Here is a 25,826-nt window from a genome sequence, read left to right as displayed (position 1 = left end):
ATATAATATAATATAATATAATATAATATAATATAATATAATATAATATAATATAATATAATATAATATCATATAATATCATATAATATCATATAATATCATATAATATCATATAATATCATAATATAATATATTTAATATATTTGTAATACTACTACATATGAATATTATCACTGTTATTTAGTCTTATATTGGAAATATTAATTTAATTTAATTTAATTTAATTTAATTTAATTTAATTATATATAATATATTTGTAATACTACTAATACTACTGCATATGAATATTATCACTGTTATTAAGTCTTATATTGTAGATAAGTATCAGTAATAAAACAATATCAAATGGCTAGATAGGGCATAGGGCACGCTTAAACAAATGTGTGTGTGTGTGTGTGTGTGTGTGTATGTGTGTGTGCGTGAAGGGAGCGTGTGCGTTGCGTGTGGTTTCCAAGCACCACGTACTCTTTGCTCCCTCTTCAAGGTCCAGGTTAATACTTAATCCAAACGAAGACCAAGCCCTGTTTGCGTTGGGGCAGCGACTCGAAGGCACGAAAGTTGTGACGGATCCGAGCGAGACAGACTCAGAGATCCGACAGAGCGGCCAGACCCAAGATGGCCAAGACCTCCACCTCCAAGGGCTTCGCCGCCGCATTCGTCATCCTGACCGTGTCCGTCATCGGCAGCATCATCACCATGATCGTCCTCTACAAGACCGAGATCGCCACCATGAACCCCACGCCTCGTCCGACATTCCCGTCCACCACCGAGGCACCGCCGCCCGTCATGCGGCTTCCGAGCAGCCTGGTTCCCCACCACTACAAGATCTTTCTCCAAACTCACTTCTACCACCAAATCACGGAGGAAGTGAACGTCACCACTCCGAACCAGACCATGCGGTTCACCGGGAACTCATCCGTGGACTTCCGTTGCGTGGAGCGAACACGGAGCGTTTATCTCCACAGTCGGGATCTGACGCTCGGCCAGACCGTGGTGAAGAACGAAGACACGGGGCAAAAGATGATCATATCTCACATCAAGCATCACGCCGACGAGAGCGACTTCCTGGAGATCGGTTTGACGGAAGCGATGCAGGAAGGAAGCAACTACAGCTTGTTTGTGACATTCCAGGGACGGATGTCACAGAGTCTACAAGGACTTTACGTCAGCACCTACGCTCGCCCGCAAAGGTAACTTCCTCATTGGGTAGCGTATGCTAGCGCTCCAAAAAGACTCGACTTTCACCCATTCATGGGTACTCCCAAAAAGACTCGACTTTCACCCACTCACGGGTACTCCAAAAAGACTCGACTTTAACCCACTCATGTTTACCCCAAAAGACTCGACTTTCACCCACTCACGGGTACTCCAAAAAGACTCGACTTTAACCCACTCATGTTTACCCCAAAAGACTCGACTTTCACCCACTCACGGGTACTCCAAAAAGACTTGAAAAAAGACTTGACTTTCACCCACTCACGGGTACTCAAAAAAGACTCGACTTTCATCCACTCATGGGTACTCCAAAAAGACTCAACTTTCACCCACTCATCGGTACCCCAAAAAGACTCGACTTTCACCCATTCATGGTTACTCCAAAAAGACTTGGCTTTCACCCACTCATGGATACTCCAAAAAGACTCGACTTTCACCCATTCATGGTTACTCCAAAAAGACTTGGCTTTCACCCACTCATGGATACTCCAAAAAGACTCGACTTTCACCCACTCATGGGTACTCCAAAAAGACTCGACTTTCACCCACTCATGTTTACCCCAAAAGACTTGACTTTCCCCACACTCACGGGTACTCCAAAAAGACTCGACTTTCACCCACTCACGGGTACTCCAAAAAGACTCGAATTTCACCCATTTATGGGTACTCCAAAAAGGCTCAGCTTTCACCCACTCACAGGCACTCTAAAAATACTCGGCTTTCACCCACTCACGGGTACTCCACAAAGACTCGACTTTCACCCACTCATGAGTACCCCAAAAAGACTTGGCTTTTACCCACTCACGAGTACTCCAAAAAGACTGGACTTTCACCCACTCACGGGTACTCCAAAAAGACTCGACTTTCACCCATTCATGGGTACTCCAAAAAGACTCGGCTTTCACCCATTCATGGGTACTCCAAAAAGATTCGACTTTCACCCACTCATGGGTACTCCAAAAAGACTCGGCTTTCACCCACTCATGGGTACCCCAAAAAGACTTGACTTTCACCCACTCACAGGTACTCCAAAAATACTCGACTTTCACCCATTCATGGGTACTCCAAAAAGACTCGACTTTCACCCACTCACGGGTACTCCAAAAAGACTCGACTTTCACCCAGTCACAGGTACTTCAAAAAGACTCGACTTTCACCTACTCACAGGTACTCCAAAAAGACTCGACTTTCACCCATTCATGGGTACTCCAAAAAGACTCGACTTTCACCCACTCATGGGTACTCCACAAAGACTCGACTTTCACCCACTCATGAGTACCCCAAAAAGACTTGGCTTTTACACACTCACGAGTACTCCAAAAAGACTCGACTTTCACCCACTCACGGGTACTCCAAAAAGACTCAACTTTCACCCATTCATGGGTACTCCAAAAAGACTTGACTTTCACCCACTCACGGGTACCCCACAAAGACTTGACTTTCACCCACTCACGGGTACCCCACAAAGACTTGACTTTCACCCACTCACAAGTACTCCACTAAGACTCGACTTTCACCCACTCACAAGTACTCCACAAAGACGTGACTTTCACCCATCCATGGGTACCCCACAAAGACTTAAATTTCATCCATTCATGGGTACCCCACAAAGACTGGACTTTCATCCACTCACAAGTACTCCACAAAGACTTGACTTTCACCCACTCATGGGTACTCCAAAAAGACACGACTTTCACCCACTCACAAGTACTCCACTAAGACTTGACTTTCATCCATTCATGGGTACCCCAAAAAGACTGGACTTTCACCCACTCACAAGTACTCCACAAAGACTTGACTTTCACCCACTCATGGGTACTCCAAAAAGACATGACTTTCACCCACTCACAAGTACTCCACAAAGACTGACTTTCACCCATCCATGAGTACTCCACAAAGACTTGACTTTCATCCATTCATAGGTACCCCACAAAGACTTGATATTCACCCACTCACGAGTAGTCCACAAAGACTTGACTTTCACCCACTCATGGGTACTCAATGAAGACTTGAGTTTCAATGACTCAACAAAGACTCCTGTTTCACCGACTCACGGGTACTCCACAAAGACTCTTGTTTCACTGACTCACGGGTACTCTACAAAGACTTGACTTCACTGACTCACAGATACTTCACAAAGACTTGATGTCACTGACTCACGGGTACTCCACAAAGACTTGAGGTCACTGACTCACGGGTACTCCACAAAGACTTGAGGTCACTGACTCACGGGTACTCCACAAATACTTGAGGTCACTGACTCACGGGTACTCCACAAATACTTGAGGTCACTGACTCACGGGTACTCCACAAAGAAGACTTGGGTTTCAGTGACTTGAGTCGATGTGGACTCATGGGTACTTTTGGCGGTGACGACTGAGTCAATGGGGCGGAGCACAAAGGAATATAAGGAAGTGACTCGCTGCGGATGCCATGTTGGTGTGCTTTGTGGCTCCGCCCATGTTGGGAAAGGACAGGAAGTAGTGGAAGAACCAGGAAGTAGCAGCAAAACCACGATACTGGATGAAATGAACGTTTTACTTTGTAGGTTTCTTGCCAGTACAAATCTGCAGCCGACGGGCGCCAGGCGGGTGTTCCCTTGTTTCGACGAGCCGCACATGAAAGCGGTTTTTGACGTCAACATCATCCACAGGAAAAGCACGACGGCGTTGGGAAACGCCGAAGAATCCGGTAGACCCGCCCTCGTCGCCATTTAAATGACCCCCGATGTTGACATGTCACATGACTCGAAGCTTCTGATGTCTCTTTCAGGCTCGGATATTCTCGACCGTGATTGGCAGCTGACTCGCTTTCATCCCACGCCAAAAATGTCTACCTACTTGCTGGCGTTCACCGTGTCCGACTTGACCCCCGCCCGTTCCCCACACCAGCGTGTCCGCATTCAGGTACGTCGGCATTCCGATTCCCGAAATTCCCGGAATTCCCGGAGAAGAACAACGTTCATCCCGGCTGATTCGCTTTCAGACGTACGCTCGGCCAGACGCCACCGACGCCGGCCACACGGGCTACGCGGCTAACGTCACCGCTAGCATTCTGGACTTCTACGAGAAACACCTCCAAATCAATTACCTTCAGAAAAAACTAGGTAAGAAATACTACTTCATACCGTGTACTGCAATCATACAGTATGCTACATAGACATGTATACTACATATCATTTGGGAAAACCCATGTACATGTCTACTATGTTGGGTAATAGCAGTGGAAAGGTGACTATAGGGGTGCTATGTCATGTCTACAGGGCTCTAATATTGGAAACGCCTTTTTTATGTCTTATTTTCTCTTATTATGTCTATGTTTGGTAATAGGAGTTTAAAGGTGGCTATAGGGGTGTTATGTAATATCTACAGGGCTCTAATCATGTTAACAAAGCCTATTGGAAACACCTTTTTATGTCTTATTTTCTCTTATTATGTCTACGTTTGGTAATAGGAGTTTAAAGGTGACTATAGGGGTGCTATGTCATGTCTAAAGGGCTCTAATCATGTTAACTAAGCATACTGGAAACACCTTTTTATGTCTTATTTTCTCTTATTATGTCTATGTTTGGTAATATGAGTTTAAAGGTGACTATAGGGGTGTTATGTTATGTCTACAGGGCTCTAATCATGTTAACTAAGCATACTGGAAACACCTTTTTATGTCTTATTTTCTCTTATTATGTCTATGTTTGGTAATATGAGTTTAAAGGTGACTATAGGGGTGTTATGTCATGTCTACAGGGCTCTAATCATGTTAACTAAGCATACTGGAAACACCTTTTTATGTCTTATTTTCTCTTATTATGTCTATGTTTGGTAATATAAGTTTAAAGGTGACTATAGGGGTGTTATGTCATGTCTACAGGGCTCTAATCATGTTAACAAAGCATATTTGCAAGGTTGGAAACACCTTTTCTGTGTCTTATTTTCTCTTATTATGTCCACTATGTTTGGTAATAGGAGTTTAAAGGTGACTATAGGGGTGTTATGTCATGTCTACAGAGCTCTAACTATGTTAACAAAGCATATTTACAAGGTTGGAAACACCTTTTCTATGTCTTATTTTATCTTATTATGTCTACTATGTTTGGTAATAGGAGTTTAAAGGTGACTATAGGGGTGTTAGTTCATGTCTAGAGGGCTCTAATCATGTAAAAATTGTATTTAGAAGGTGGTAAACAAGTTTCCTATGTCTTATTTTCTCTTATGATGTCTACTATATTGGGTGATAGGGGTGTAAATGTGACTATAGGGGTGTTAGTTTATGTCTAGAGGGCTCTAATAAGTGTATTTAGAAGTTGGTAAACACGTTTTCTATGTCTTATTTTCTCTTATTATGTCTACTATATTGGGTAATAGGAGTGTAAATGTGACTATAGGGGTGTTATGTCATGTCTACAGGGCTCTAAGTATGTTAACAAAGCATATTTACGAGGTTGAAAACACCTTTTCTATGTCTTATTTTCTCTTATTATGTCTACTATGTTGGGTAATAGGAGTGTAAAGGTGACTATAGGGGTGTTAGGTCCTGTCTACGAGGGCTCTAATCATGTTTTAAAAAGTGTTTTAGAAGGTGATAAACAGGTTTTCTATGTCTTATTTTCTTTTATTATGTCTACCATGTTGGGTAATAGGAGTGTAAAGGTGACTATAGGGGTGTTAGGTCCTGTCTACAGGGCTCTAATCATGTTTTAAAAAGTGTTTTAGAAGGTGATAAACAGGTTTTCTATGTCTTATTTTCTCTTATTATGTCCATGTTGGGTAATAGGAGTGTAAAGGTGACTATAGGGGTGTTATGTCATGTCTACAGGGCTCTAAGTATGTTAACAAAGCATATTTGCAAGGTTGGAAACACCTTTTCCATGTCTTATTTTCTCTTATGTCTACTATGTTGAGTAATAGGAGTGTAAAGGTGACTATAGGGGTGTTATGTCATGTCTAGAGGGCTCTATTCATGTTTTTAAAAAGCATGTTTAGAAGGTGATAGAAGGTTTTCTATGCCTGTATTTGCCAGTATGACCTGACCATTCCGCATCACCCCCCCCCCCCTCCTCCTCCCCAGACCAGGTTGCACTGCCAGATTTATCTGCTTCCGCCACGGAACCCTGGGGGTTGATTACGTACGCCGAGGACGTCTTGCTGTACCAAACGGGGGTGTCTTCGCTCTTGCACAAGGAAACCATCTCCTATTTGATCGCACATCAACTGGCACACCAGGTTGGCCGACAAACTGCTTCATGTTCTACCTGCTGCCTTTTCATATGATACTGAGCATAACACACCAAAACTATCAAATACTGCATAATAACACAAAAATATGGATTTATTGTTATCTTTACTATGAATTAGGGCTGTCAGTCGATTAAAATATATGGTCATGATTAATCACATTTGGTCCATAGTTAACGCAGAATTAATCGTATTTAACCGCAGATGGAAATAAGTTGCGATTTGTCCCACTTTTTTAACGGTCATTGAACAAAGCATCCACATTAACGCGTCATTAACACGTTAACTTTGACGGCTCTAGTAAATGGTTGACAATAAATCAAAGCATTACCATAAGAACAATAAAATGATTGTTACTGCTAATGCTAATGCTATTGCTAATGCTAATGCTAATGCTAATGCTAATTCTAATGCTAATTCTAATGCTAATTGTAATGCTAATTCTAATGCTAATTCTAATGCTAATTGTAATGCTAATTGTAATGCTAATTGTAATGCTAATTGTAATGCTAATTGTAATGCTAATTCTACTGCTAATTGTAATGCTAATTCTAATGCTAATTCTAATTCTAATCTAAATACTAATGCTAATTCTAATGCAAATTCTAATTCTAATTCTAATTCTAATGCTAATGCTAATGCTAATGCTAATGCTAATGCTAATGCTAATGTTAATGCTAATGCTAATGCTAATGTTAATGTTAATGCTAATGCTAATGCTAATGCTAATGCTAATGCTAATGCTAATGCTAATGTTAATGTTAATGTTAATGTTAATGCTAATGCTAATGCTAATGCTAATGCTAATGCTAATGTTAATGCTAATGTTAATGCTAATGTTAATGCTAATTCTAATACTTATTCAAATGCTATTGCTAATGCTAATCCTAACGCTAATGCTAATGTTAGAATCCAGTGCAGGCTGTGATGTTGTGTGTATGTGCTTGCTTGCAGTGGTTCGGGAACTTGGTGACCATGAGTTGGTGGAGTGAAGTTTGGCTGAAAGAAGGCTTTGCTACGTACGCCGCTGCGCTGGCATTGGACCATCTTCAACCCGCACTCCAGGCTGTAACCTCACATGCTCACATCCGTACCTACATGCATACCTACATACATACATACATACATACATACCTCTACCTCATAGCTACAATGCTACATGGTATCTATTACTACACTAGCTATGGTTATAGTAATGGTAATGGTAATGGTAATGGTAATGGTAATGGTAATGGTAATGGTAATGGTAATGGTAATGGTAATGGTAATGGTAATGGTTTTATTTCATTTCAACATGCATCAGATTACAATTGAATGCATCCCATAATCAGTTCACAGTTCCACATGTCCAAAAGGAGTAGGAAGAAGCAAAGCTTATTAAATCCTACCCCTCCATCTGGTACTTTTACAATCAGTAACTGTTACATTTGTTCACTTCCTGCTTTCCTAATATAGTTTTTAATTAGTTATAGTTTTTAATTTTATTTTATTTTATTTTATTTTATTTTATTTTATTTTATTTTATTTTATTTTATTTTATTTTATTTTAAAATTGAATTGCAATTTAATTTAATTTAATCAGAATTGAAATTGAATTGAATTGAATTGAATTAAATTGAATTCAATTGAATTGAATTGAATTGAATTGAATTGAATTCAATTTAATTTTATTTAATTTAATTTAATCTTTTAAAATTTTAATTTTTAATTTAATTTTTTAAATTAAATTTTTTAAATTAAATTAAATTAAATTAAATAGACGGTTAATTAATAATAATTAATTAAATTAAATTAAACTAAACTAAATTTAATTAGTTTCCTAAATATAGATCCTAAATTTAATTTAATTTAATTTAATTTAATTTAATTTAATTTAATTTAATTTAATTTAATTTAATTTAATTTAATTTAATTTAATTTAATTTAATTTAATTTAATGTTACTTTATGTTGCAGAGAGAGAGGAAGATGATGACGGCGCTCCACGTAGCAATGGAACAGGACGCGCTAGCTTCTTCCCGTCCTCTCACTGTCCCACCTGAGGAAGTCCAGTCCACTTCCCAAATCCTGGACTTATTTGACGCTTTCACTTCCTACAAGGTACCCTCAAACCGTACATGTACACTTCCTGTACACAGCAGGAAGTGCTGTACTGTAGTATTATATGAACACACACAACACCACCATGGGGAAGACCTGCACAAGACCGGCATAGACCACAAGACCATTAGCAAGATTATAGACCTACACAAGACCGGCATAGACCACAAGACCATCAGCAAGATTGTGGACCTACACAAGACCATTAGGAAGATTGTAGACCTACACAAGACCGGCATAGACCACAAGACCATCAGCAAGATTGTAGACCTACACAGGACCATCAGCAAGATTGTAGACCTACACAAGACCGGCATAGACCACAAGACCATCAGCAGGATTGTAGACCTACACAAGACCGGCATAGACCACAAGACCATCAGCAAGACTGTAGACCTACACAAAACCATCAGCAAGATTGTAGACCTACACAAGACCGGCATAGACCACAAGACCATCAGCAAGATTGTAGACCTACACAAAACCATCAGCAAGATTGTAGACCTACACAAGACCGGCATAGACCACAAGACCATCAGCAAGAGTGTAGACCTACATAAGACCGGCATAGACCACAAGACCAACAGCAAGATTGTAGACCTACATAAGACCGGCATAGACCATAAGACCAACAGCAAGATTGTAGACCTACACAAGACCATCAGCAAGATTATAGACCTACACAAGACCGGCATAGACCACAAGACCATCAGCAGGATTGTGGACCTACACGAGACCATCAGCAAAATTGTGGACCTACACAAGACCATTAGGAAGATTGTAGACCTACACAAGACCGGCATAGACCACAAGACCATTAGCAAGATTGTAGACCTACATAAGACCGGCATAGACCAAAAGACCATCAGCAAGATTGTAGACCTACACAAGACCGGTATAGACCACAAGACCATCAACAAGATTGTAGACCAACACAAGACCATCAGCAAGATTGTAGACCTACACAAGACCGGCATAGACCACAAGACCATTAAGAAGATTGTAGACCTACACAAGACCATCAGCAAGATTGTAGACCTACACAAGACCGGCATAGACCAAAAGACCATCAGCAAGATTGTAGACCTACACAAGACCGGTATAGACCACAAGACCATCAGCAAGATTGTGGACCTACACAAGACCATTAGGAAGATTGTAGACCTACACAAGACCGGTATAGACCACAAGACCATCAGCAAGATTGTGGACCTACACAAGACCATTAGGAAGATTGTAGACCTAAACAAGACCGGCATAGACCACAAGACCATTAGCAAGATTGTAGACCTACATAAGACCGGCATAGACCAAAAGACCATCAGCAAGATTGTAGACCTACACAAGACCGGTATAGACCACAAGACCATCAGCAAGATTGTGGACCTACAGAAGACCATCAGCAAGATTGTAGACCTACACAAGACCAGCATAGACCACAAGACCATCAGCAAGATTGTAGACCTACACAAGACCAATATAGACCACAAGACCATCAACAAGATTGTAGACCAACACAAGACCATCAGCTAGATTATAGACCTACACAAGACCGGCATAGACCACAAGACCATCAGCAGGATTGTGGACCTACACGAGACCATCAGCAAAATTGTGGACCTACACAAGACCATTAGGAAGATTGTAGACCTACACAAGACTGGCATAGACCACAAGACCATTAGCAAGATTGTAGACCTATATAAGACCGGCATAGACCAAAAGACCATCAGCAAGATTGTAGACCTACACAAGACTGGCATAGACCACAAGACCATTAGCAAGATTGTAGACCTACACAAGACTGGCATAGACCACAAGACCATCACCAAGATTGTAGACCTACACAAGACCATTAGCAAGATTGTAGACCGACACAAGACCGGCATAGACCACAAGACCATCAGCAGGATTGTAGACCTACACAAGACCATCAGCAAGATTGTGGACCTACACAAGACCATGAGGAAGATTGTAGACCTACACAAGACTGGCATAGACCACAAGATTGTAGACCTACATAAGACCGGCATAGACCACAAGACCATCAGCAAGATTGTAGACCTACACAAGACCATCAGCAAGATTGTGGACCTACACAAGACCGGCATAGACCACAAGACCATCAGCAAGATTGTAGACCTACACAAAACCATCAGCAAGATTGTAGACCTACACAAGACCGGCATAGACCATAAGACCATCAGCAAGATTGTAGACCTACACAAGACCAATATAGACCACAAGACCATCAACAAGATTGTAGACCAACACAAGACCATCAGCAAGATTGTAGACCTACACAAGACTGGCATAGACCACAAGACCATCAGCAAGATTGTAGACCTAAACAAGACCGGCATAGACCACAAGACCATCAGCAAGATTGTAGACCTACACAAGACCATCAGCAAGATTATAGACCTACACAAGACCATCAGCAAGATTGTAGACCTACACAAGACCGGCATAGACCACAAGACCATCAGCAAGATTGTAGACCTACACAAGACCATCAGCAAGATTATAGACCTACACAAGACCATCAGCAAGATTGTAGACCTACACAAGACCGGCATAGACCACAAGACCATCAGCAGGATTGTAGACCTACACAAGACCATTAGCAAGATTATAGACCTACATAAGACCGGCATAGACCACAAGACCATTAGCAAGATTGTAGACCTACACAAGACCGGCATAGACCACAAGACCAATTTCTATAGTAGTATAGTTTCTTTAGACATTGAGCATAAATGCAGTATATAAATGCAGGACTGTTACTACTGTATAGTATAGTAGGTAGTATAGTGTAGTATATTGTGTAGTATAATGTAAGTATAAAGTATTTCCAATGAACTGCATGTTGTGATTGCTATGCTATGCTATGCTAGGGAGCGTCGCTGCTTGCGATGCTGGCAGACGCCGTGGAGCCAAGGGTTTTCAACAAAGGCATTCAGGTACGATTCCACACATACATTGTACACATTGCTATGTAGTTGTACTACATGCCGGTGAAGTAGTTGTGTACAGTATGAAGTTTTGATGTTTGTGTCCGCGGGTTGCAGATGTACCTCAGGGCCTTCATGTTCGACAACGCCCAGCAGAGTGACCTTTGGGACTACATCCAAAAGGCAAGATCTTACTTATCAAATACTGCAATACTACACAGTGTATAGTATGTAGTATTATAGTATAGTATAGTATAGTATATGAGGGCTTCTTTTTTGTCAACATGGGATACATGTTTTACTATGGTCATTCATTTGTATTTATTTTTAACACAATGAGATACAGGCTGCACAGTGGAAAAGTGGTTAGCGCGCAGGCCTCACAGCTAGGAGACCCGGGTTCAATTCCACCCGCCATGTTCTCCGAGTACTTCAGTTTCCTCCAATTTCCGGAAGTGAGTTAATCAGGGTGACACCCTGACAGTATGCTATAAATGCAGGGCTGCACGGTGGGAAAGTGGTTAGCGCGCAGGCCTCACAGCTAGGAGACCCGGGTTCAATTCCACCCGCCATGTTCTCCGAGTACTTCGGTTTCCTCCAATTTCCGGAAGTGAGTTAATCAGGGTGACACCCTGACAGTATGCTATAAATGCAGGGCTGCACGGTGGAAAAGTGGTTAGCGCGCAGGCCTCACAGCTAGGAGACCCGGGTTCAATTCCACCCGCCATGTTCTCCGAGTACTTCGGTTTCCTCCAATTTCCGGAAGTGAGTTAATCAGGGTGACACCCTGACAGTACGCTATAAATGCAGGGCTGCACGGTGGAAAAGTGGTTAGCGCGCAGGCCTCATAGCTAGGAGACCCGGGTTCAATTCCACCCGCCATGTTCTCCGAGTACTTCAGTTTCCTCCAATTTCCGGAAGTGAGTTAATCAGGGTGACACCCTGACAGTATGCTATAAATACATGGCTGCACGGTGAAAAAGTGGTTAGCACGCAGACCTCACAGCTAGGAGACCCAGGTTCGATTCCGCCCTCGGTTATCTCTGTGTGGAGTTAGCATGTTCTCCCCGTGCATGCGTGGGTTTTCTCCGGGTACTCCGGTATTCCTCCCACATTCCAAAAAAAACACTGCACGGCGGTTGAGTGGTTAGCACTAATGCCACACAGCTAGGAAACCTAAGTTCGATTCCACCTTCGGCTATCTCTGTGAAGCGGTAGAAAATGAATGAACGAACTTTGACAAAAGTCAAAGCAAAAGTAAATCTTCAGTTTGCACGGTGGTTGAGTGGTTTATGCGAAGGACACACAGCTAGGAGACCTGGGTTCGATTCCACCCTCGGCCATTTTTTTGCATGTTCTCCCTGTGCATGCGTGGGTTTTCTCCGGGTACTCCGATATTCCTCCCACATTCCAAAAAAAAACATGCTAGGTTAATTAGCGACTCCAAATTGTCCATAGGTATGAATGTGAGTGTGAATGGTTGTTTGTCTATATGTGCCCTGTGATTGGCTGTTGTTCTTGCAGGCCGTGGATGAGGAAGGGGGGCACACCAAGGTGGCCGCCTTGATGGCGACGTGGACCAATCAAATCGGATATCCTGTCATTACCATCAACACCACAAATGGAGAGATCTACCAGACGCACTTCCTGTTCAACACTTCCTTTCCATCCACGTACGTCTGACAACATAATATATATTGGGTAATAGGAGGGTAAAGGTGACTATAGGGGTGCTATGTCATATTTAGAGGGCTCTAATCATGTTACAAAGTGTATTTAGAAGGTGGTAAACACATTTTCTATGTCTTATTTTCTCTTATTATGTCTACTATATTGGGTAATAGGAGTGTAAAGGTGACTATAGGGGTGCTATGTCATATCTAGAGGGCTCTAATCATGTTACCAAATGTATTTAAAAGGTGATAAACACATTTTCTATGTCTTATTTTCTCTTATTATGTCTACTAAATTTGGTAATAGGACTGTAAAGGTGACTAGAGGGGTGCTATGTCATGTCTGCAGGGCTCTAATCATGTTACAAAGTGTATTTAGAAAGTGGTAAACACATTTTCTATGTCTTATTTTCTCTTATTAAGTCTACTATATTGGGTAGTAGGAGTGTAAATGTGACTATAGGGGTGCTATGTCATGTCTAGAGGGCTCTAATCATGTTACAAAATGTATTTATGTGTAGAGGTATCTAATAATGTTACAAAGTCTATTTAGAAGGTCATAAACAGGTTATGTCTTATTTTCTCTTATTATGTCTACTATATTAGGTAATAGGAGTGTAAAGGTGACTATAGGGGTGCTATGTCATGTCTAGAGGGCTCTAATCATGTTACAAAATGTATTTAGAAGGTGGTAAACACATTTTCCATGTCTTATTTTCTCTTATTATGTCTACTATATTGGGTAGTAGGAGTGTAAAGGTGACTATAGGGGTGTTATATCATGTCTAAAGGTCTCTAATCATGTTAAAGTCTATTTAGAAGGTCATAAACAAGTTATGTCTTATTTTCTCTTATGATGTCTACTATATTGGGTAATAGGAGTGTAAAGGTAACTATAGGGGTGCTATGTCACATCTACGGGGCTCTAATCATGTTACAAAGTGTATTTAGAAAGTGGTAAACACATTTTCTATGTCTTATTTTCTCTTATTAAGTCTACTATATTGGGTAATAGGATTGTAAAGGTGACTATAGGGGTGTTATTTCATGTCTAGAGGTCTCTAATAATGTTAAAGTCTATTTAGAAGGTCATAAACAAGTTATGTCTTATTTTCTCTTATTATGTCTACTATATTGAGTAATAGGAGTATAAATGTAACTATAGGGGTGTTATTTCATGTCTAGAGGTCTCTAATAATGTTAAAGTCTATTTAGAAGGTCATAAACAAGTTGTGTCTTATTTTCTCTTATTATGTCTACTATATTGAGTAATAGGAGTATAAATGTGACTATAGGGGTGCTATGCCATGTCTACCGGGCTCTAATCATGTTACAAAGTGTATTTAGAAGGTGGTAAACGTGTTTTCTATGGTGTAAGTACCAAAATATTATTATTATTATTATTTATAAAGAAATGTTTTGCTAACAAAGGAAGGCTTCGCTGCAGGCTTGATGTTTTTCTTTCTTCTGTGGTGCCCTTTTGCAGCCTGTGGTGGTACGTTCCAATCCGAGTGATGTCAGAGACGTCTGAAGCCTCTCTGGTGTGGCTGGAAAGCAGCGACACAGGTAACCGTAGCAATAAAATAAAAACAATACATCATTTATGTATTTAGTATTATTCAATAATAATCATCATTGTATTATTATAATATCAGTAAATAAGGATAAATATATTTTATTTGTTTACACGTCTAAGTCATTTTTTCTAAGTAGTATCTCTGCTGTAGTAACTACTAAGTAGTATCTGTGCTGTAGTAACTACAAAGTAGTATCTGTGCTGTAGTAACTAAGTAGTATCTGTGCTGTAGTAACGAAGTAGCATCTGTGCTGTAGTAACTTAGTAGTATCTGTGCCGTAGTAAGTACTAAGTAGTATCTGTGATGTAGTAACAAAGTAGTATCTGTGCTGTAGTAACTAAGTAGTATCTGTGATGTAGTAACAAAGTAGTATCTGTGCTGTAGTAACTAAGTAGTATCTCTGCTGTAGTAACTAAGTAGTATCTCTGCTGTAGTAACTAAGTAGTATCTGTGCTGTAGTAGCTACTAAGTAGTATCTGTGCTGTAGTAACTAAATAGTATCTGTGCTGTAGTAACTAAATAGTATCTGTGCTGTAGTAACAACTAAGTAGTATCTGTGCTGTAGTAACTAAATAGTATCTGTGCTGTAGTAACCAAGTAGTATCTGTGATGTAGTAACTAAGTAGTATCTGTGCTGTAGTAACTAAGTAGTATCTCTGCTGTAGTAACTAAGTAGTATATCTGCTGTAGTAACTACTAAGTAGTATCTGTGCTGTAGTAACTAAGTAGTATCTGTGCTGTAGTAACTAAGTAGTATCTGTGCTGTAGTAACTACTAAGTAGTATCTGTGCTGTAGTAACTAAGTAGTATCTGTGCTGTAGTAAGTAGTATCTGTGCTGTAGTAACTAAGTAGTATTTGTGCTGTACACTCTTAAAAATGCTGGGTTAAAAACAACCCAATCTGGGTTGTTTCCCAACCCAACGCTGGTTAAATATAGGACCAACCTCGCGTTGGGTTATTTTAACCCAACAAGTTGGGTTGGTTCTCTTAACCCAACAATTGGGTTGTACATTGGGTTGTTCATATGACCCAACGCTGGGTTCATATTTACTACACGGCTGGGTTATTTCAACCCAACAAGTTGGGTTGCCAATATACCATATATATATATATATATATATATAATTTATTTTTATTGTATGCTAATATTATTAATAATATATTACAATGACACCAATGTAACAATAAAATATTTATTAAAATTCAACATTTCCAGAACATACAAATATAACAACTCACAACATTTCCTTCACATATGAACAAATTATGTCCAAAAAAATTACATTTTAAGAACGGGTGAGGGGGACAGCTATGAGAGAGTGATATATACATAGAACAAGAGGCTCTGTGAGCAGCAGCACAAATGGGTAGGCAATTGTGCCTGCTGCAAGTATTCCACCATGTTAGCTCCGACCTATGATGAGAAAAGAAAAAAAGGTAAGTATTTTGTAAGTATTTCTAGCAGTGCAGAACAATTGGCATCAGCTCTCTACTGAAGCTATTTCAATATAAAATCTACGGGGAGAAGTGTGACACCTGTAAAGTCAATGGCGTGTTCAACAATTTATTCAGGGGGTTTGGCCAGTCTTATGTTTGGTCTGTGGTTTGTGTGATATGTTTGGTCACACATCACTATGGAGTAACAACTTACACCAAGTTACAACTTGTAAGAATAGTGCTTCATGAAATGAGAAACAGCCAAATGTTACGCTGTCACACAGTCCACGAAATACAATCTTTTCGAGTCGCTCCTCATAAAAAGAGTCCTGCTTTAAAACTGTGTAAAAGAACAACTGGAGTCATTTCACAATTCATTTACATTTTAAATTTCTGTTGAAAGGTAAATTACTTACCAGCTTAACATCGATGAAGGCTCTCTTCACCTCCTGAATACTCGCCCGGGCCAATTTCCTGCCCTTTTTAAACACAGGCGGAGGGAGCAGGATGGGCAGCAGCGTCATGGGCAACTTCTCCCCTGGCATCTGTAGGACAATTATGGGTGTCATTACCAGATTGTTGAGAACATGAGTTTTAAATATTATAATATATTACAATTTTAGATAAAACTGTTTTCAATATGTTCCACTACTGTTCAGTGTTGTCGTATTGCAATCAACCCTAAAATAATATTGAGAAAATGTCTCGATTATGTTTACTTGGTCTATATTAAAACACAAAAACACACCCCAAACATTTTTTTTTACCAATTGGGACCATAATGTGTACCATAGAGGGTTTGTCATCATTGTCTCCAGCAGTGGTGAGCAAACTTTGACTCGCAGGCTGATATAAAAGCAATATATATTGGAATCACAAGATGGCTCACCCTGTTAAAAATTTGGGTATTGGTACAAGCAACAGTGACTGACCCACCGCCATTTCTTATGTGTAGAACATATAGTAGGCACAGTAGCTACTGTAAAACAATACCCATAAAATGAAGGCATGAAGATGACTTACCTTTCAATCAGCCCCGGTAGCTGCCACTCAGTCAATTTGGAACTGACAAACTCATCCATAGATACTTTTCAGCGAACTGAAACATCACAAAGAGGGTGCATAAGAACAAACATACCATGAAATGAAATAAGATTCAGTAGTCCAAAAGTATTTTCGACATTTATATGCGACTTACAAAACTGTCGTCGAATTCGCGCCCAAACTGATTAGTATACAGTGGACTATCGGTGGCTAACGGAAGCCCGCTAGCATGCAGCAGTCTAGCTTAAAAAAACACCGGTTCATCAGCACGCTGGTATTAATTCACGAGATTCTTTAACTTGATATCACATAAAATTGCAAATTGACGAGATAACTGACGTTGTCCTCATAACTATCACACATGTCTCTTGTAATTTCAACAACATAGTTTGGTTCCTACATAGCTCGCCAGCGAATGTGTTCGCTTGCCACTTTTGGAGGGAATGGAAGTTTGCTAAGGTTACCGATCGATTCCTCAAGCTAGTACTCAACAGTGCTTCACGAACTTACATTTTAACACGTTTATGAAGCTTTATATAATAATATAAAGTCATTTATACGGTAAAACAATAGTGGGAATGTAACAAACCTTGCTCCGTGCTGAAATTGGTCTCCTCAGATGAAATGTGGGGTCCGAACGAAGTAAGTTTTGGGCGGGGCTTTGTTGCGCATGTCCAAAATTCTACCCAACGCTCTGGGTTGTCCAAAATAACCCAGCACAATATAATGGAAATCACAACCCAGCAGCAAATAACTCAGCACCCAACTGAGATAACCCAGCGAATTGGGTTCTCAGAATACCCAACTCAATAAAAATAACCCAATTAAATGACCCAACAGGCTCAACCCAGCGATTGGGTCAAAAAAATAACCCAGCATTTTTAAGAGTGTAGTAAGTGCTAAGTAGTATCTGTGCTGTAGTAAGTACTAAGTAGTATCTGTGCTGTAGTAAGTGCTAAGTAGTATCTGTGCTGTAGTAAGTACTAAGTAGTATCTGTGCTGTAGTAAGTACTAAGTAGTATCTGTGCTGTAGTAAGTGCTAAGTAGTATCTGTGCTGTAGTAAGTGCTAAGTAGTATCTGTGCTGTAGTAAGTGCTAAGTAGTATCTGTGCTGTAGTAAGTGCTAAGTAGTATCTGTGCTATAGTAAGTACTAAGTAGTACCTGTGTTGTAGTAAGTACTAAGTAGTACCTGTGTTGTAGTAAGTACTAAGTAGTATCTGTGCTGTAGTAAGTACTAAGTAGTATCTGTGCTGTAGTAAGTGCTAAGTAGTATCTGTGCTGTAGTAACTGCTAAGTAGTATCTGTGCTGTAGTAAGTACTAAGTAGTATCTGTGCTGTAGTAAGTACTAAGTAGTATCTGTGTTGTAGTAAGTACTAAGTAGTACCTGTGTTGTAGTAAGTGCTAAGTAGTACCTGTGTTGTAGTAAGTACTAAGTAGTATCTGTGCTGTAGTAAGTGCTAAGTAGTATCTGTGCTGTAGTAAGTACTAAGTAGTATCTGTGCTGTAGTAACTACTAAGTAGTATCTGTGCTGTAGTAAGTACTAAGTAGTACCTGTGTTGTAGTAAGTACTAAGTAGTACCTGTGCTGTAGTAAGTACTAAGTAGTACCTGTGTTGTAGTAAGTACTAAGTAGTACCTGTGCTGTAGTAAGTACTAAGTAGTACCTGTCCTGTAGTAAGTACTAAGTAGTACCTGTCCTGTGGACCAGTGAGAAAGGAGGAGTTCATCTCGGAGGACAGGAAGTGGATCCTGGCCAACGTGGACTGTAGCGGGTACTACCGGGTCAACTACGATCCAGAGAACTGGGACCGCCTCCTCATGCAGCTGGAATCAAACCCTCACGTGAGTCCAAATCCAAATCCTTGCTGGGGTTTTTTGTGCTTCAAAGGCTCCCCCCTGAGTGGACGTGATACAGGAAGTGTCCTAATGAACGCTATGTGGCTAATTTGAGGAATTGTGAGTCATTATCTTTATTATTATATTATCTTTATTGCTATATTGAATATCATCATGATGGCCCTCGGTCATGAGGTCTATTTACCACCCAGATCGGGGCCCTCGGTGATGAGGCCCTTGGTCATGAGGTCTATTTACCACCCAGACCGGGGCCCTCGGTCAAGAGGTCTATTTACCACCTAGACCGGGGCCCTCAGTCAAGAGGTCTATTTACCACCTAGACCAGGGCCCTCGGTCATGAGGCCCTCGGTCATAACATCTATTTACCACCCAGGCCGGGGGCCCTCGGTCATGAGGTCAATTTACCACCCAGACCGGGGCCCTCGGTCGTGAGGCTCTTGATCATGAGGTCTATTTACCACCCAGACCTGGGCCCTCGGTCATGAGGTCTATTTACCACCCAAATCGGGGCCCTCGGTCATGAGGTCAATTTACCACCCAGACCGGGACCCTTGGTCATGAGGTCAATTTACCACCCAGACCTGGGCCCTCGGTGATGAGGCCCTCGGTCATGAGGTCTATTTACCACCCAGACCGGGGCCCTCAGACATGAGGCCCTCGGTCATGAGGTCTATTTACCACCCAGACCCGGGCCCTCGGTCATGAGGCCCTCGGTCATGAAGTCTATTTACCACCCAGACCCGGGCCCTCGGTCATGAGGCCCTCGGTCATGAGGTCTAGTTACCACCCAGACCGGGGCCCTTGGACATGAGGCCCTCAGTCATGAGATCTATTTACCACCCAGACTGGGGCCCTTGGTCACAAGGTCTATTTACCACCCAGACCGAGGCCCTCAGTCATGAGGACTATTTACCACCCAGACCGAGGCCCTCAGTCATGAGGACTATTTACCACCCAGACTGGGGCCCTCAGTCATGAGGTCAATTTACCACCCAGACCAGAACCCTCGGTCATGAGGTTTATTTACCACCCAGACCGGGGCCCTCAGTCACAAAATCTATTTACCACCCAGACCGGGGCCCTCATTCATGAGGTCTATTTACCACCCAGACTGGGGCTCTCGGCCATGAGGTCAATTTACCACCCAGACCAGGGCCCTCGTTCAAGAGGTCTATTTACCACCGAGACCGGGGCCCTCGGTCATGAGGTCAATTTACCACCCAGACCGGGGCCCTCGGTCATGAGGCCCTTGGTCATGAGGTCTATTTACCATCCACACCAGGGCCCTCAGTCATGAGGTCTATTTACCACCCAGACTGGGGCCCTCAATCATGAGGTCTATCTTTTCCTTTCCAGGGCATCCCGGAGATGAATCGAGGGCAGCTCATCGATGACGCGTTTCATCTGGCAAGGTGCTAATGTGTAGCATCCTGATGCTACTCATCCATGTTGTGTACAAGGTCCTGTGGTCAAGGATCACGACTGACACCATCTGTCCTTTTCTTCTAGAGCCAACCTGGTCCACGTGAGTCTGGCTCTGAACGCAACACGCTTCCTTGGTACAGAAGAGGCCTTCATACCCTGGCAGTCGGCAGTTAGGAATCTGGAGTACTTTGTCCACATGTTTGACCGCTCAGAGGTTTACGGACCCATGCAGGCACGTAGACCTTCATTCCTTTATGGTGGTAAAGTTCTTCCACATGTGCTTTAGAGATATTCCATGAAGATGTCTTTCCTTCAGGCCTATCTCCGAGATCAAGTTCAGAACTTGTATGGCTCCTTCAGGAACTTGACGGATGAATCAGATGTTCCAGAGGACCATTTGTCACAGTAAGAATCAACCAAAGTAGTCTATGGAAAAATCCATTTGGTTTTTCATGGCTTTCATTTTTGGTCAGATTAACGACCAAAGATATCTCGGAAGTGGACTACTGACCATCAGTCCTGATCTTTTCAACACGGACCGTGTTCCAACAAGGAATAATATTTTCTGGTTTGCATTTGAAGGCACCTCCAGATCACCACCATTGATGTGGCCTGTTCCAATGGACTCCCAGAGTGTGTCCACATGGCGACCACCATGTTTGCCGACTGGATGAGCAGCAGCAGCAACCAAAGCAACAAGTAAGGACACCCGGATTTGTCAAATGTCCATTTGAAACCCCAACCCCAACCCCAACCCTAACCCGAACACTAGCCCTAGCCCTAACCCCAATCCAGGCCCCAACCCTAACCCTAAGCCAACCCCGACCCTAACCCTCGCCCCAACCCTAATCCTAACCCCAAACCTAACCCTAGCCCCAACCCTAACCCCAACCCTAGCCCCAACCCTAACCCAACCCTGGCCCTAATCCTAGCCCCAGCCCCAACCCTAACCACAACCCTAGCCTCAACCCTAGCCCTAACCCAAACCTAACCCTAATCCCAACCCTAGCCCCAACCCTAACCCGAGCCCGAGCCCCAACCTTAACCCTAAGCCTAGCCCTAGCCCCAACCCCAACCCTAACCCCAACCATAACCCTAACCATAAACCTAGCCCCAACCCTAACCCTTAGCCCCAACCCTAACCCTAGCCATAGCCCCAACCCCAACCTTCACGCTAACCCTAGCCCTAGCCCCAACCCTAACCCCAACCATAACCCAAACCCTAACCATAAACCTAGCCGCAACCCTAGCCATAGCCCCAACCCTAACCCCAACCCTCACGCTAACCCTAGCCCTAGCCCTAGCCCCAACCCCAGCCCTAACCCTAGCCCTAACCCTAGCCCCAACCCTACCCTAGCCCCAAACCTAACCCTAGCCCCAACCCTAGCCTCAACCCTAGCCCCAACCCTAACCCCAACCATAACCCTAACCATAAACCTAGCCCCAACCCTAACCCTTAGCCCCAACCCTAGCCATAGCCCCAACCCTCACACTAACCCTAGCCCCAACCCTAACCCCAACCCCAGCCCTAACCCTAGCCCTAACCCTAGCCCCAACCCTAACCCCAACCCCAGCCCTAACCCTAGCCCTAACCCTAGCCCCTACCCTAGCCCCAACCCTAGCCCCTAACCCTAGCCCCAACCCTAACCCTAGCCCCAACCCTAACACTAGCCCTAGCCCCAACCCTAGCCCCAACCCTAGCCCTAGCCCCAACCCTAGCCCCAACCCTAGCCCCAACCCTAGCCCCAACCCTAGCCCTAGCCCCAACCCTAACCCTAACCCATCATCAAACCCTAGTCTTTAACCAACCCTAACCCTTAACCCTAGGCCTTTACCTTAATCCTAATCCTTGTGAACTGGATCATCATGGCCGGTGTGTTTTTGGAAGTCTAGTCTAGTTCATGTGGACGAGTGCTTACAGTTGGTCACCCCAAGCGGTTTCAGATTGAAGCGGACTCATCCAATAAGAACGTACGGGTCTGCCTGCCTGCTTGCTACAGGATCCACCCCAACCTGAGATCCGTCATCTACTGCCAGGCTGTGGCTGCCGGGGGGGAGGAGGAGTGGGAATTTGCTTGGGAAAAATTCCAGACCAGCAATGAAAGCTCGGAGAAGGAGCAGCTTCGTCAGGCGATGTCGTGCACCAGGACAGTCTGGCTTCTCAGCAGGTGACGTAAACAACCGCCACGCCCGGGATCACATGACCATGTGTCATGGAGGACACGCCTTGGATAATCCTTATCTCGTAGATACCTGGAGTACACTTTGGACCCGGAGAAGATCCGACTGATGGATGTCACTTCCACTATTGACTTCATTGCCAGGAATGTGGTGGGACACGGACTGGCCTGGAACTTTATCAGAGCCCACTGGGACTACGTCAGTCAGGGGTTGGTAAACATACGCCGTACTTTTCCCTGCTGATCATCAACTGGTATTGTTTTGCCTCGGGTGCTGGAGCCTATCCCAGCTGTCTTGGGGCGAGAGGCGGGGTCCACCCTGGACTGGTGACCAGCCAATCACAGGGCACATATAGACAAACAACCATTCACACTCACATTCATACCTATGGACAATTTGGAGTCGCTAATTAACCTAGCATGTTTTTGGAATGTGGGAGGAATACCGGAGTACCCGGAGAAAAACCCACGCATGCATGGGGAGAACAAGCAAAAAAATGGCCGAGGATGGAATCGAACCCGGATCTCCTAGCTGTGTGTCCTTTGCATAAACTACTCAACCACCGTGCAGACTGAAGATTTACTTTTGCTTTGACTTTTTGTCAAAATTCGTTCATTCATTTTCTACCGCTTCACGGAGATAGCCGAAGGTGGAATCGAACCCGGGTCTCCAAGATGCGTGTCCTTTGCATAAACCACTCACCCACCGTGCAGACTGAAGATTTACTTTTGCTTTGACTTTTGTCAAAATTCGTTCATTCGTTTTCTACCGCTTCACGGAGATAGCCGAAGGTGGAATCGAACCCGGGTCTCCTGGCTGCATGTCCTTCGCATAAACCACTCAACCACCGTGCAGACTGAAAATTTACTTTTGCTTTGACTTTTGTCAAAATTCGGAGATAGCCGAAGGTGGAATCGAACCCGGATCTCCTAGCTGCGTGTCCTTTGCATAAACCACTCGTCCACCGTGCAGACTGAAGATTTACTTTTGCTTTGACTTTTTGTCAAAATTCGTTCATTCGTTTTCTACCGCTTCACGGAGATAGCCGAAGGTGGAATCGAACTTAGGTTTCCTAGCTGTGTGGCCTGCACGCTAACCACTTGACCGCCGTGCCGCCTATATGCCTTCTATAATTACTATTACTACTATTACTATTTCAACGTTCTAAATATGGTCGCCGATATTCTGTCAACAGAGGCGGAGCCAAGCTGATTGACAGCGTGACCAGGAGGTTCTCCACACCGTTTGAACTTCAGCAGGTAATGTCCTATTTTCTCTTATGATGTCTACTATATTGGGTAGTAGGGGTGTAAATAGGACTATAGGGGTGTTAGTTCATGTCTAGAGGGCTCTAATCATGTAAAAAGTGTATTTAGAAGGTGGTAAACAAGTTTCCTATGTCTTATTTTCTCTTATGATGTCTACTATATTGGGTAATAGGGGTGTAAATGTGACTATAGGGGTGTTAGTTCATGTCTAGAGGGCTCTAATAAGTGTATTTAGAAGGTGGTAAACAAGTTTCCTATGTCTTATTTTCTCTTATTATGTCTACTATATTGGGTAATAGGAGTGTAAAGGTGACTATAGGGGTGTTATTTCATGTCTAGAGGTCTCTAATCATATTGAAAAGTGTATTTAGAAGGTAGTAAACAAGTTTCCTATGTCTTATTTTCTCTTATTATGTCTACTATATTGGGTAATAGGGTTGAATATAGGACTATAGGGGTGTTAGTTCATGCTTAGAGGTCTCTAATCATATTAAAATGTGTATTTAGAAGGCGGTAAACAAGTTTCCTATCTCTTATTTTCTTATTTCTTATTTAGTGTAAAGGTGACTATAGGGGTGTTATCTCATGCCTAGAGGTCTCTAATAATGTTAAAGTCTATTAAGAAGGTCATAAACAAGTTATGTGTCTTATTTTCTCTTATTATGTCTACTGTATTGGGTAATATGAGTGTAAATGTGATTATGGGGGTGTTAGTTCATGTCTAGAGGGCTCTAATAAGTGTATTTAGAAGGTGGTAAACAAGTTTCCTATGTCTTATTTTCTCTTATTATATGTCTACTGTATTGGGTAATAGGAGTGTAAAGATGACTATAGGAGTGTTATTTCATGTCTAGAGGGCTCTAATCGTGTTAAAAACAATATTTATGAGGCGGTAAACAGGTTTTCTATAGTTAATATATCTTATTATGTCTACTATATTGGGTAATAGGAGTGAAAAGGTGACTATAGGGGTGTTATTTCATATCTAGAAGGCTCTAATAATGTTAAAAAGAATATTTACAAGGGAGTAAACAGGTTTTCTATGTTTTATATGTCTTATTATGTCTACTATATTGGGTAATAGGAGTGTAAATATGACTATAGGGGTGTTATTTCATGTCTAGAGGGCTCTAATCATGCTAAAAGGTTTATTTAGAAGGTGGTAAACAGGTTTCATATGTCTTAAGTATAAGTCTATTTAGAAGGCCATAAACAAGTTATATGTCTTATTTTCTCTTATTATGTCTACTATATTGGGTAATTGGGGTGTCAATGTGACTATAGGGGTGTTATGTCATGTCTAGAGGGCTCTACTAATGTGAAAAGGTGTATTTAGAAGGTGGTAAACAGGTTTCATATGTCTTATTTTCTCTTATGATGGCTACTATATTGGGTACAGGAGTGTAAATGTGACTATAGGGGTGTTATGTCATGTCTAGAGGGCTCTAATGAGATATAGACAATGTTAAACAGGTTCAGTAAGCAGTAAGCTTTAAGATGACAAAGCGGTAGTAAATGATGATGATAAAAGTATGTTGTGTGTACAGCTGGAGACCTTCGCCCCCAAGTGTGATGCGCGTCCTTGTGCCGGGGCGGTGGAGCGAGCTATAGAGCGGACCAAAGTCAACATCCAATGGGTGACAGACAACAAGGAGACAGTACTGGACTGGTTTGAGAGCCGTCGGGCCTGAATAGTGTTTGTTTTTTAAAGCCGCCATGATTTCTCAGATGAATATTATGATGCTGCCGTGGACGTTTGGAGGAGCCAAAGAACATCAGATTGTTAAATTATTATTATTATTATTATTGTATGATGTCATATTGTCACACAACCACTGAAGTGTATGTATTTCTATGCTAAA

At 42.3% G+C, this 25,826-nt stretch overlaps 1 pseudogene across 1 annotated transcript; it reads left to right on the top strand.

Moving 5' to 3' along the window:
* The first annotated feature begins 601 nt into the window (after positions 1-601).
* On the top strand, positions 602-25,826 carry LOC131138354 (aminopeptidase N-like; annotated as a pseudogene). Its single transcript, XR_013627431.1, has 20 exons — positions 602-1,204; positions 3,739-3,906; positions 3,988-4,121; positions 4,201-4,321; positions 6,280-6,434; positions 7,401-7,514; positions 8,402-8,545; positions 11,443-11,508; positions 11,617-11,682; positions 13,024-13,172; positions 14,659-14,738; positions 18,942-19,075; positions 20,447-20,502; positions 20,600-20,747; positions 20,832-20,920; positions 21,098-21,214; positions 22,516-22,683; positions 22,765-22,905; positions 23,892-23,955; positions 25,512-25,826. The product of XR_013627431.1 is annotated as an aminopeptidase N-like (transcript).

This window comes from Doryrhamphus excisus, linkage group LG6 (assembly GCF_037039965.1).
Source record: "Doryrhamphus excisus strain RoL-2023G ecotype Guam linkage group LG6, RoL_Dexc_Guam_v1.1, whole genome shotgun sequence".
Taxonomy (NCBI): domain Eukaryota; kingdom Metazoa; phylum Chordata; class Actinopteri; order Syngnathiformes; family Syngnathidae; genus Doryrhamphus; species Doryrhamphus excisus.
This window is presented reverse-complemented; position numbering and strand designations above follow the sequence as displayed.